General features: G+C 35.7%; 1 long non-coding RNA gene across 3 annotated transcripts; it reads left to right on the top strand.

Annotated features, from left to right (window-relative positions):
* The first annotated feature begins 4,386 nt into the window (after positions 1 to 4,386).
* On the top strand, positions 4,387 to 7,481 carry LOC131623776 (uncharacterized). 3 transcript variants are annotated; one of them, XR_009290293.1, is made up of 4 exons: positions 4,387 to 4,780; positions 4,896 to 5,453; positions 6,039 to 6,299; positions 6,603 to 7,481. It is a non-coding gene; the product is annotated as an uncharacterized LOC131623776 (long non-coding RNA). The 3 variants fall into 3 exon arrangements; XR_009290291.1 differs by having other exon boundaries at positions 6,651 to 7,473; XR_009290292.1 differs by having other exon boundaries at positions 6,654 to 7,470.
* The last annotated feature ends 5,583 nt before the right edge of the window (positions 7,482 to 13,064 follow it).

The following is a 13,064-nucleotide window of genomic DNA, read 5'->3' as shown; positions in this document are numbered from 1 at the left end:
AATATAACAAACATATATCCAAAATAATAATTATTGGAAAAAAGAGGGAGAGTTAGATATTATATGTAACACGACTTTAAGTTAAAGTTATTGAAATTTAAAATTGTAAAAATTAATGCCCACACCCGCATAATCTAAAAACAAAAAGAGCATGATGTAAGGATGGGATACTAGACAGTTTGGGCTTAAAACGTTAATATTAAGTTGTCTCTATTGGAGTAATTGGAAGACAAAGTTTCAACAGATAATATTGTTGAAAGGTTTAAATTAACAACAAAACCACACAAAAATTCTCATTTAGTCTATGAAAAACAACAAAAAGTTGTTGTTCTAGGAGATCAAGCGACTTGAAGTGATCAACAGATAATGAAATAACACATTTTATGAAATTTATAGAATGATGAATATTTGACCCATAATTTCTAAACCTCGCTTTGTTTCTACATTTACAAGTAACTCAAATAATCCTAGTAATATGTTTTAAGAACATATTCTTAATACGAGAACTCCACCCTTTCTTATAAAGGAAAAATAAGGCTATGATATAAGAAAGATTTAGGAGAACTTATGTAAAAGAGATTATCCAATTCCAAATTATCATATTAAGAGGTAATTCAACAAAAATGTGATATGAAATTTTGAATGCATAACCAAATAAGATGTATTAAGAAAATGCGCGATCTACTTTATTCCTTCAAGTATGAAGAAAATGTGACAGTTTACTTTATTCCTTCAAGTATGTGTTTGGCATTTATGTTTGGCTAAAATATAATAGCAGCAATATGCAATAGAAAGTATAGAGCTTGCAAATATAAACACGTACAAAACAAGTAAAGATGTTCTATGGAATGTTAAGACATGTCCTGTGACATCATGAGATGTCATATACAGAAAACTCATTGCGCCTGCTGAGCTGGAATATGAAGATTCATTTTGTACTCAACAGATGTAGAATATTCTATGGATTATTATGCAATCCTATGTGGTGCATGTTTAATGGTCAAGAGAATCAAGTCAGAGTATTGGATTATGCAATTTCTAATTATGAAAATAATTTAGGAAACTTATGATTGAAGATTTTTAACAAATTTTTCCTAATGATTTGTAACAGAAAATAAGGTTGTGATAGAAGGCCCAAGTCCAGTTGGAATAGGTTATAAATAGGAAGCTTTGTAACCTAGTTTAGTAAGCAAGCCGAGTATTGAAACAATGTAAACATTAGGGTTTGTCAAGGTAGATCACCCAAGCTGTGGGATGGCTCCCATGTTCTTCTCTAAACCTGTAGGTAAGAGAAGTATTTCTCTCACTATAAACATGTAGGTAAGGGTTGAGTGATATGTGTCTCTTGATCGAAGCTGATAAGCAAGATTAAGATGTGTTTGAAGTGTGTCTTCACTCTGTTCTTATTGTCGTCTATGTGTTATCACTGGTTGTGATTAAAGGGATTTTAGGGGGCCTCGTACCTAGGTGAGTCTTAGGTAAAAGTATATCACGGGTATTTTTAAGTGATTAGATCGCAAACTGGTTGTTTGCTGAGGGTCTATGAATTGATTATATTTAGTGGACTTATCCTTGGCCAGGTAGCCCCCAGAGTAGGATTGTGGATCCGAACTGGGTAGATAATTCATTGTGTTATTTATTTTCTGCACTAGTTTATTGATCTAGTATAAGATGTCATAAAATTGGATATGACATCAGGGAATTCTTTCAAAGCTTGTGCCTTCAGCAAACTAACCTAGATCAAAACTTGTTTATGATCATTGTGTTATCATTATGTTTAAATGGTTCCAGTATCCTTATGATCTTCTATCATGCTAGTATTAAACCAAAATTGAAAATCATAATATCCTACTATTGCAGTTTTGTAACAGACCTGATGTCTCAACATCATCTATGACATCTTGGTACTGTCATACCAGAATTTCAATTGGTATCAGAGCAAGTATCCTGTCTGTTTCTGGATGAGATCCATAAGGGATACTTTCTGGTTGTGTTCAAGGTAGAAGATTGTTTGAACAAGGAGTGTTCATATTGTATGGTCCCTTAAAGTTTTGGATGGACCTATTTGTGGAAGAATTATCCAACCTAACTAAAGTCATTGTACCTTCTTGATGAAAGAAGATAATGAATCTGGAATAAAGAGAGTTAAATTCATAGACTTCATGCGGGAGTGAAGAATTTGAATTAAACTGTTCAGCTTTTATTTAGCACAGAGAAGTAGATTGTCAAAACCTTCATGCGGGAGTGAGGATATTGATAAGGTATTATTCTTGTGCTTACGTGGTTCTATTTGGTCAGGATATTGGTTAGGTCCAGTATATTTCTTGGTGAAGAAGCAAGCACTTTGTAGGGTTGATTTACTTTCAATCCTTGGATGTCATGCTTACAATTGAATCATGGAGTAAGCACTTTGTAAAGTCTGTTGATATATGGCTATATTCTGCTGCATAGCCTCTGATATAACCCTCAAAGTGCTAGAAGAATTCTAGGGTTATATTTTTATTTGGCAGATGTTTCAACTATATTAAAAGTGTCAAAGATACTTTAGCCCTTCTCAAGTCCACTCATAAATACATTTATCAATAGAGTTAATGAGTATCAATTGATCAACGAGTCTCATATACATATGCAAGTTTGTCGCACGCTCGCGAAAAAATGAACAGAGTCGCCACCAATATATTTATCCCATAAGGGAAAGGAATATCAGAAAACCTAACAAAGGAAGGAACAGGGTCTTGCGACCAGAGAATCTAGGTACGGGAGTCGGTTACGCGAGGGGAAGGTATTAGCACCCCTTACGCCCATCGTACTCGATGGTATCCACCTATGTCTATTTCTATCTAAAGGGTGTATATCTATGTCTAAAATCTAAATGCGAAATGAATGCAAAATGTAGGGAAAACAAAGAATTGTACTCGCACGGGCCCTACCCCGCTGCCTACGTATCCTTTTCAGGAATCAGAGTTACCGTAGCTCGGCTAAATATTTTCTGTTTGTTCTTGTGTTTTTTTTAATTGGGCGGAGTCAACGTTCGCGCTTTTGCATAAGGGATCGACCTAGGATGCGTACAAGCGGAAATGACATTGCCCTTAGGTGCCAACGAGGCAAAAGAAAAAGAAATGATTGGTTGGTGTCTTTTAGGGTAGATGAGTGGTGAACAGTTCCCAATACCGGGCCACTCACCACTTTCTCTACTTTGCTTTAGTCAGAACCATTGTTAGATGTTTTAAGTGTTTTTGGTTGTGTATTTTTTTTAAGGGAATTTACTTTGCGATCCGAATCACATAAAATGTATAATGATCGAGAAGCAGATTAGGGAATGAATCCCACTCACTTCCATCCCATTATGTAATGTTCGAGAAACAGATTAGGGAATGAATCCCACTCATTTCTCTCTCATTAATTAATGTTTGAGAAACAGATTAGGGAATGAATCCCACTCATTTCTCTCCCATTAAGTAGTGACCGAGAAACAGATTAGGGAATGAATCCCACTCGTTTCTATGTCACTAGGCGATTGAGAAACAGATTAGGGAATGAATCTCACTCATTTCTCTATCACTTTCTTAATGTGATTCGCATCTTCCTTTTATTAAGTATTTTAATAGTTGAAAAGGAAAAAAGAATGAAATAGGGAACTAATCCTAAATTCTAGTCTGAGTTGTCTATACAAGTCTAAATCCTAATGTTAACATGGGATAGATTCTAAAAGGAGTAATGAAAGGTATTAACAAAGTAGGCCAAAAATATGGCCAAAAACAAGTAACCAAATCACACAACAATTATACGAAACAAATAGCATGGAAATGGTACAAAAGCATAAAGGGAAGCAATTCAAGTATTAATGCGAAATTAAACTAAAAAAACTACTATTTTTTATGAGCTTTATTGGTGTTAAGGGAATTCTAATTCAAGTCTAAATTGCACTTAAAGAACCTACATTCTAATAAGCCTAAACTAATATTTTTTATGAGGATTTTTATGTGAAAAATTACCAATTAAAGGGACCAAGATTAATTCCTAAAAATGATCTAAAGACTAACCAAGAAATTTTTATGGATTTTATTATCTCTTTTATCATCTAAAAAAGTATTGTAAAAACTACTTAAAAATCTAAAGTCTCGCATGAAAATAATAGGGACCCAGGGGGTGTGAATTCACATGGTGGTGTGGAGAGTAACTAGCACCTGGCCCAAAGAAATAACCCAGCAATTTGTTTGTTTTGTTTTCAGATTTTTCTCTTCAGCCAAAAAAGAAGTATCGGGCCATTGGGGGTGTGACAGAAATTCGTTTGGCCCAAATTGATGATCCATTGATTATAATTGTTTCAGATAATTAAATTAAAAATAAAAGAAATTAAATAAATAAAAAAGAAGAAAAGGGAATTAGGTCAAATGTGTGACCTTTGGAGTTCTCAGACTCTCTTCCTCTCACGTAACGGCGCGACGGCCTCTCAACTCCGATCATCTCCCTCTCTCATCTCCGCCGTGAAAACAACAGAACACGGAACAAACTCCTCACGTGTCTCATCTCTCCGTTTCTCCATCTCATTCTTCGCTCCGCCCTCGCCTCTCTCGTCTCCGATTCAGACTCGCTTCATTCTCGAATTGATCAGTAAACGCGTTGTGTTGTTGAGGATGTAGGAAGAAGATGATGATTTGCGTTCTTGTTCGGTTCTCCTTTGACTTTCGCTCGCATCAAACAACACAGTCGTATCGGAAGTAACTTCGATGGTGCTTCAACGGCGACGACAACGGAAAGAACACCATAAACTCTTCAGGTAACACCTTACTCTTTTAACGTTTCACGGAGTTCCTCTTCTTTTCCGATTCTTTTTCGTGTCTTGATTTGGTTACTGATTATTGCTGGAGGCGTGTTGTTGTTGTTGATTGCAGATGAAGATGAAATCGTTGCGTTGAATTGCTGCGTCGGTGATTGTCGAATCGGTGAAGAGTGCTATTGTTATTCTGTGATGAAGATTGAAATTGCGGTGGTTGTGAAGTTTGTGGCGTTTTTCAGCTTCTGTTGAGGTGATGAAGATTGAAGAAAGATCAAGAGTTGAAGATCGTGAATGAAGATGAGGTTGAGAGTGAAGAACTGAGGTGAAAAATGGTTAAGGTGAAAGGATTGAAGAGAGGAAGAATTGGAGAAGATCGATTGTGAGGGAAGAGAAGGAAAAGTGGTGAAGGAGAATGGAAGAGAGTGGCAGTGGTGAAGATTGGAGAGTGGAATTGAAGAAGATCGAGTGTGAGAGAGAAAGAAGAACTGAGATTGAAGTTGAAGAAGATGGATTGTGTTGAGAATGAAGGAAAAAGGGGAGAGAATGAATGGAAAGTGGGGTTCTGTTATATAGAGATCGAAGGGGGAGATGTTAGTTACAGATGAAGAATCTGAGCCCTTGAATTCAAAAGTTTGTTACACCAATGAAAGGTAGAGATCGATTCGGTTATGAGGTTAGTTGTAACTCTGTTATGAACTCTCTTTTTTTCTTCTGTTCTCACTAAACCCTCTCTTTTTCTTCTGATTCTGTTATTACTCTGTTGGGATAGTTAGAATAATAACTGTTATTTGCAAATTCTGTTAGAGAATGGTTGAGTCAGTTAGAGGATTCTGTTATGATGGTTATGTTAGTTTTTCTGTTAGTTAGGCATAAGCTGACAGTTATATGGAGGTTATAGTTAGTTATGAAAGTAGTTAATGGTTACTTAGGTAGTTGAAAGTTAGGAAATCTGTTATGGCTAGTAAGAAGCCCTGATGGCTGTTAGATTTAGAGGGAAAGTTGCAAATGAAGGGTGAGATTTAGGCTAGCTTGAAGTTAATAAGGTTTGTTAATAATGGTTGAAGCTGCTAAAAAAAAAAGGCTGTTAGCTACATGATGGTAGACTCTTGATGCTATTTATTCCTTTGCTTTTGAGTTATACCCATATGTTGATATGCTTGAGTGTTGGCTGCTTGTTTTCATTGGATGGGACTTCCGTATGAGACCTGTTTTTGGATTGTTTTCTTGCCTCTAACATGCTGCCACTGTTCTGATGCAGGTTGGATTTACAATGTGAACATGACCCTTCCTTGTATATCTGCTTATGGTTTCGACACCGACCTGGTATAGAATGAATTTACTGATGACAAAAACAGAATCCCTGCTGCCTGAACTGTGTCGATGCTTCAGTGTGATTGTTTGATTGCAGGATTTTTCTGGATCGTGTATGGAAGTGTTATGGTGTAAGGATGACTTTAAGGTGTGAGACTCGAATATGTTCGTATGGTGTATCGAATGAGGCAGTAAACTGGTGTAACAGGTATGATCTTTTGGTTATTTTGAATATGTTATGTAGTTTGTAACTGTTAGCATCAATGAGCCATGATTTGAATGGGTTTATAATGGGTCTGGTTTAGTATGGAACGGTTTACGGTTCAGCTAGAAGTTAGAGAATTTCTCTCCTCTGGTTTTAGTTGGTGGTTTGCTGCACAATCTAGGGAAATGGTTAGTCATGTTAGGTTGGTAAAAAAGGGTTTATGTTAGGAATGATTGAATGAGGGCTGTATGTATTTGGTTTATGCTATATGAATGTTGGTTTGAATGTGTTTTATGTATGATGCAGCTGTTTGGTAAAGTGTAAGGCTGTCTTGACTCATGTGCTGTTTTGCAGCAGGTGAAGAAGGAGATGAAGAGCATGGCTGTAACGAGGTAGCATGTCGTGAAGCTTCAATGGTGCACGGCAATGAGGAGAGCCTTAGGTGTTAGGCTCTGCGTATAACTTTAGATGTAAACTCCTTAGTGCAATGTGATAATGATATTTGTAATAAACTCTGTATTTTATTTGTAATGCACTCTTGGATTTTGTAATGGATGAAATATGTAATGTTTTTTGTAACGAAATTTGTATGAAGTGTATGAATGTTTAAGTGTATGGACTTGAGATGAACTTGAAATGGATTTTGAATATTGGAATGAATGTATTTGAATGAATGGTGAACTTGTACGATACACACCATCTTCGACATGCATCTTGAGTCGTATTCAGCTAAAATCTCGATCAGAACTCATACGCGCACTCCTTAAATCTCACCCTTGCGTGCATCTTAATTTTTGATAAGTTGAAACAAACTTGACCTCATATACCATTACTTGAATCCAGAGTTTGAGTTCACTCGTATTTTGAAACAGAACACCTGATAAGCGCACCTCTTTAACTTTGATGTAGTCAACCCTTTTTCAATTGCATCATGATGTATGCCTTATAACTCACACAAGCCAAAATACCGAATTGATGACCCGTGCTCCTCTTGTCCAGCCAAAATTCCTTTTCAATTGTTGGATATAACCTTAGATAAACATCAAGTTCCAAATATTGAAGGAAAGATGTTCAGGATAGCCTTAAGACCAAACTCACACATAAGGGATTGAAATCATAATTCCATAGTTCCATGTTCAAAGAAGAACTAGATGAACCAGTCCATGTACACCTCAAAACATTATGGAACTTGACAATTCAAGATCCTTGATCCCAATGCCAATATTATTGATTAATGAATGTATGATATGTTAGATGACCTAATGGAGAGATGCGTATGAATGCAAAGCTTAAGCCAGTTAAAATAATTTAGGGGTAGGACAAATTTGGGGTATGACAAAGTTGTTTGAAGACCTTAAAGAATATCAAGGATAATGTGTTCCAAGGAGATGGAGCTGATGTTCTATGGGATGTTAGAACATTATTACTGTTGGTATGAAGCTACTAGTTGAAGAATAGATATTTTGAGTTCTAAACAAATGTAGTGTGAGTTCATATGTTTGGAACTTACTCCTAATCTGGAAGAGGAGACATCTATTTTGTTCTAGTTGATCAGGACACGATCAACCAAGTTTTCTACTCCAGATATCAGTTTATTTCTGACCTAAGCTTATGGGAGTATGAAAGTTGAGCTCAATGCAAGTAAAAGGATTCATAAAGGTATTCTCTACCGTCCCTTTATAAGAAATCAAGATGAGCTTATATCTGGTATATCCTTCTGATCAAAGTAACTACATATGTGGAATTTTATTCATGACCATGGAACAGATTTTGTTTGGAGCTGAATTCTGTCATCCAACCACAGTGACAAATGGTCCTAAGTATTGACTACCCAAAATTTTATATTGGAAGGGTATTGTCTGAAGAATCAAGGGAGACAGATTGCTTGGAAGAATATGCATTTTTCTGTGTCATGCCATAAGTAAGTCTATTCCATAAACCTAGCTGAGGGAATCTCCTCTATAGGTACAGACGGTGGCATCGATCATCTCAAAATCAGAATAAAAGTCTGAAGAGAAGTGTTTTGAGATGTGGCTTATATTATTCCTTGATATGCCTGGATGTAAAGTTGTGTGAGATGTTAGCCAAGAACCATAAAGGATGATGTCCTATCAAATGTTAAAACATCATCTCCTTGTCTTCAAGTGTTTGAAAGTATTTTATTGCCAATAATAAAGTATATAAGTGTGAATAGGTAATCAGTCAGAATGATATAGTGTAAGTAGTCAATTCTAACTTACTAACTGATAGGTATTTTGAAGGGAGACTTAGTACTTATTAGATGTGCAGCTTGAACGCAAGATTCATATACTCTGTCGGGAGCTGAGTATCTATATGAAGAATTTATGGACTTGTGGGAACTAAGCTTCAGTATTAATGTTCACTGGTATCTTCATAAGTTTAGGAAGTGTGGCAATAATGTCTGTTGATTATTTAAATAGTTAATTAAAGCAAAAAAAACATGCAGGTACTGTTAAATATCTTGATGGGAGCTGATATTAACATTAATTGTGTGGAAATTTGAATCGAGAGAAGAAAAAGTATGTGATGTATAGAAGAGAATGTTCTACATAAAGAAGTAACATCAGAACTATTGAAGACACCAGAAAGATGAGGTTTAGAATTATCTGTTGAAGAAAAATGTATGGTTATATACAAGAGGTTTCTTCTATTACAAGTTGTAGAGTGTGGCAATCTGAGTCTTGTGTAGCAAGCAAACTAAGGATTCCTAGTTTGGAAATTGTGGCAAATTCCAAATAAAGAATACTTCTAGAACCAACATAAAATATATCCTTAATTTGTAGATCTTAGGGGGAGTATAGAGTATGGAGATCAACAAGGACAATGTAATTCTACTTCTAATCTTCTGGAAAGTCTTTCAAAGACTAATCTTTCCAAGTCAGAAGAGAAATGTCAAACAAGAAGTCAGGACATAACTTAAGACATGTTTTATCCTTGGAAACCAGAAGGGATAGTTCTTATTTTTTTTCATCTGAAACATGTATTGATGGTGTGTATCACTTGCTCTAACTTAGTGCATATTCCAACCAATGCACAAATTCACCTGATGTAGCTCTTATTAAAGAAACACCTCTAAGAGTCTAGGTATGTTATTTAAGTTGCTCATGTTTCTAGAGTCTTTCTTTTAATTTTATTTTTCTCTTCTCTTGAGTCTTGTTTGATTCTCTCATGTCCTTCCTTCGGATATGGGTTAGTTTAGAGTCTATATAGATTATGTTTGTCAACTTGTGACAAACATATGGAATAAGGGTAGTATTCAGACATTTTTAAGTCTGAGGTCCTTCCTTGTAGTGGTTTTTTCAAAGATATTGAATAGGTTTTCTATTCTAAGTCAGTCTATCTTACTGTTTAAAGTCTTGTTTTTTTAGTCCTTAACACAAATTGTGTCTTGTGTTCTAAGTCATCCAATATGGAGGTCTGGTTCTCTATGTCTGTAAATGGATGGGTCAAATGAGTATGTCTATTAGTTAAGTTTCCCCTTATATTCTAGGAGGGATAATGTTTGGTGTTCAAATCCTCTTGATGGAACATTTGGAAGAAAAAGAAACTACAGATATGTTCAAGGTGTGTATGTCATGCAAGTTACTAAATGACTGTTTAGTGTTTGATCAAAAAGAAGTGATCAGCTATTAGTGAACTCCTAAATCCCCTCCAAGGTGTTGAACATAGATAGCCATGGAGGTTATTTCCAAAATCATAGTCAAATCCATGTGATTGAGATTGATGTCAAAGGTGTCCATCTCCTCAGCCAAGGAAGTTTATATTGTACATAAGTGAAGTATGAGTTAAAAGTAAATCAGCCAGTGTCCCAAGTATGAAGAAGAAATATGTCAGATATAATGTCCTATCCTGAGTGAAAATAACGTGTGAGATCAAGATCCTCAGGAGGCTTTGTAAAGCATATGTGGTTAGGTGTGGGAGAAATCACTTTTCTCTGCAGAATGGATAAGAACTCTAGGAGTTTATATGTCACTTGTGATATGGTGTAGTTTTGTGCTCTTTGACTGGGTTAAAAGGAGGAGTTGAATTCAGCAACTAGATGTCTTATTAGAATGTTCTGACATCCAGTTAAACATCAAAATCTCTGTTGGTAAAGTGGCGCATCAACTTATGATAGGATGATCTATGAGAATGAAAAGTTAGTTTCTTTAAAAAAAAGGCATGTCTCATAGCAGTATAAGAAAGCTTCCTGTAGGAGAAGATAAGCTATATATTTGAGGGGAGCATATGAAATAATATCAGTAGATGTGGCTTATATGATGAGGTTGTTATAATCTGCTGCTGACTTTTCTAATCATAATATTAAGGGGGAGCAAGTGCCTATGTGTCTTTGGTGATGTAAATGCCTAGGGTAGTGCATCGATGTATGTTCTAACTAATGTTGAAAGGATACTTGTATTGTTCAAGGAGCATATATTATAAATATTTTCATTAGAGAAATAACTGTGTGCGCAAGTGCTTATGATCAGTTGAGAACCTAAGCACAAGATTGGTGGATTAATGAACGTATGAAGTTATGAGGATGTCAGAGAATAGGACATATTGCAACAAGATGTAGCTAATTGTATTTTGGCCTGGATTTGTTCATTCCTAGCCTTGAATATCTATTTTCTTTATTAGCATGTGAGGTGATACATGTTAATTTTATTGTGTGGTGAATTGGCTTTAGAACAGCAGGATTACTAGGTCTATGACAAGGGGAGTTAATAGAGTGATTGAGAGGTCATTAATTTGGTTGATGAGATGTTGTCTCAAGATTTGTTGAAGAGGCTTGGTCTGTGTGCATGAGTGGTGAAAAGGTGATAATGTCTGACAGGATGTCATGACATGTGTAAAAACATAGTATCTACCGAACAAAACGATGGAATTTTATTTGATACTATCTATAAAAATCAGTGGACAGTGTAAAGTAAAATTGATGACTATGCATGTGTTGGTTTTTAGAGATAACCTCTTCTGTGAAGAAACAGTCGAAAACTACTTTGAAAAGAGTAATTGCTTTTGGGAATGTTTCCTTATAGCGCGTTTGACTAAGGACCAAGACCATCATTAATTTCTATGAATCCAAGTGGCTATATAATGGTATCTTTCCTCACTTCAGTCACAACATATCTCATATTTCAATTCTCTCAGTATGTTTTTCGTGTGTGTTCAAATAAGTTGTGTCTGGCCATCAAAAATTGTTCAATCATATGCAGTGTCATGCATATTACAGGAACTGTTGTAGTTGTGATTTGTGATCTACGTTATGAACACAATGGTGATTTGTGTTATGAGTTATAAGAAGTGGTGGAACCGTTTGAACATAAGCTTTCTCTTATGCTCCTCAACGAGTGTATAAGAGTACTCCTATTCCACCATTGGTCCTCAGTTACAAGAACTGGTCTCTGTGCTGAGGCAATTATCTCCTATCCTCTTCCTCATGTGCAACACAAAGTGTGTACTTCACATAAAGAGTTAATGCTAATGTCAAACTGCATGTTATGACATCGATATCTTCTTTGTCATATTATGGCTAAAAATGGGGAGAAATATCTGAAGGTATTCTAAAGTCCACTGATGTCAAAAGAAATAAAGAAACATTTGAAGACAGAGTGGTTTGAAGATAGAAGGGTCTGAAGATATTGTGAATACTTGAAGGATAGAGTAAATTGAAGAATTCTGGAGGATTTCTGAAGACTTCCAAAGATGTGAAAGACCTGTTGCTCTAAAGTTTTTAGTTTATGGTTTCCTGCAAATTTAAATTTTATATGTATAGTTTTAGCCAAAATAAGCCTAAGGGGGAGATTGTTGATTCTCTGAATTATGTGATTGGCATTTATGTTTGGCTAAAATATAGTAGCAACAATATGCAATAGGATGTATAGAACTTGCAAATATAAACAGGTACAAAACAAGTAAAAGAGCAAGATGTTTTATGGAATGTTAAGACATGTCTTGTGGCATCATGAGATGTCATATGCAGAAAACTCATTGCACCTGCTGAACTGGAATATGAAGATTCATTTTGTACTCAACAAATGCAGAATATTCTAGGTAGTAATATTCAATCCTATGTGACGCAGGTTTATTGGTCAACAGAATCAAGTCAGAGTATTGAATTATGCAGTTTCTAATTATGGAGATAATTTAGGAAACTTATGATTGAATATTTTTAGCAGAAGTTTTCTGATGATTTGTAACAGCAAATAAGGTTATGGTTGAAGCCTTGTAATCTAGTTTAGTAAGAAAGCCTAGGGTTTGTCAAGGCAGATTACCCAAGATGTGGGATGGCTACCATGTTCTTCTCTAAACCTATAGGTAAGAGAAGTATTTCTCTCACTCTAAACAAGTAGGTAAGGGTTGAGTGATATGTGTCTCTTGATCGAAGCTGGTAAGCAAGATCAAGATGTGTTTGAAGTGTGTCTTCACTCTGTTCTTATTATCGTCTGTGTGTTATCACTGGTTATGATTGAAGGCATTTGAGGGGGGCCTCATACCTAGGTGAGTCTTAGGTAAAAGTATAACACGAGTAGTTTTAAGTGATTAGATCGCAAACTGGTTGTTTGCTGAGGGTCTATGAATTGATTATATTTAGTGGACTTATCCCTGACTTGGTAGACCCTAGAGTAGGATTGTGGATCCAAACTGGGTAAACAATTCATTGTGTTATTTATTTTCTGCACTAGTTAATTGATCTAGTATAAGATGTCATTACATCGGTGTTGCACCCCAAAATTTTCCCATCTGATTTTATTTCTAATTGGC

This window comes from Vicia villosa, unplaced genomic scaffold, assembly GCF_029867415.1.
Source record: "Vicia villosa cultivar HV-30 ecotype Madison, WI unplaced genomic scaffold, Vvil1.0 ctg.000078F_1_1_1, whole genome shotgun sequence".
Taxonomy (NCBI): domain Eukaryota; kingdom Viridiplantae; phylum Streptophyta; class Magnoliopsida; order Fabales; family Fabaceae; genus Vicia; species Vicia villosa.
This window is presented reverse-complemented; position numbering and strand designations above follow the sequence as displayed.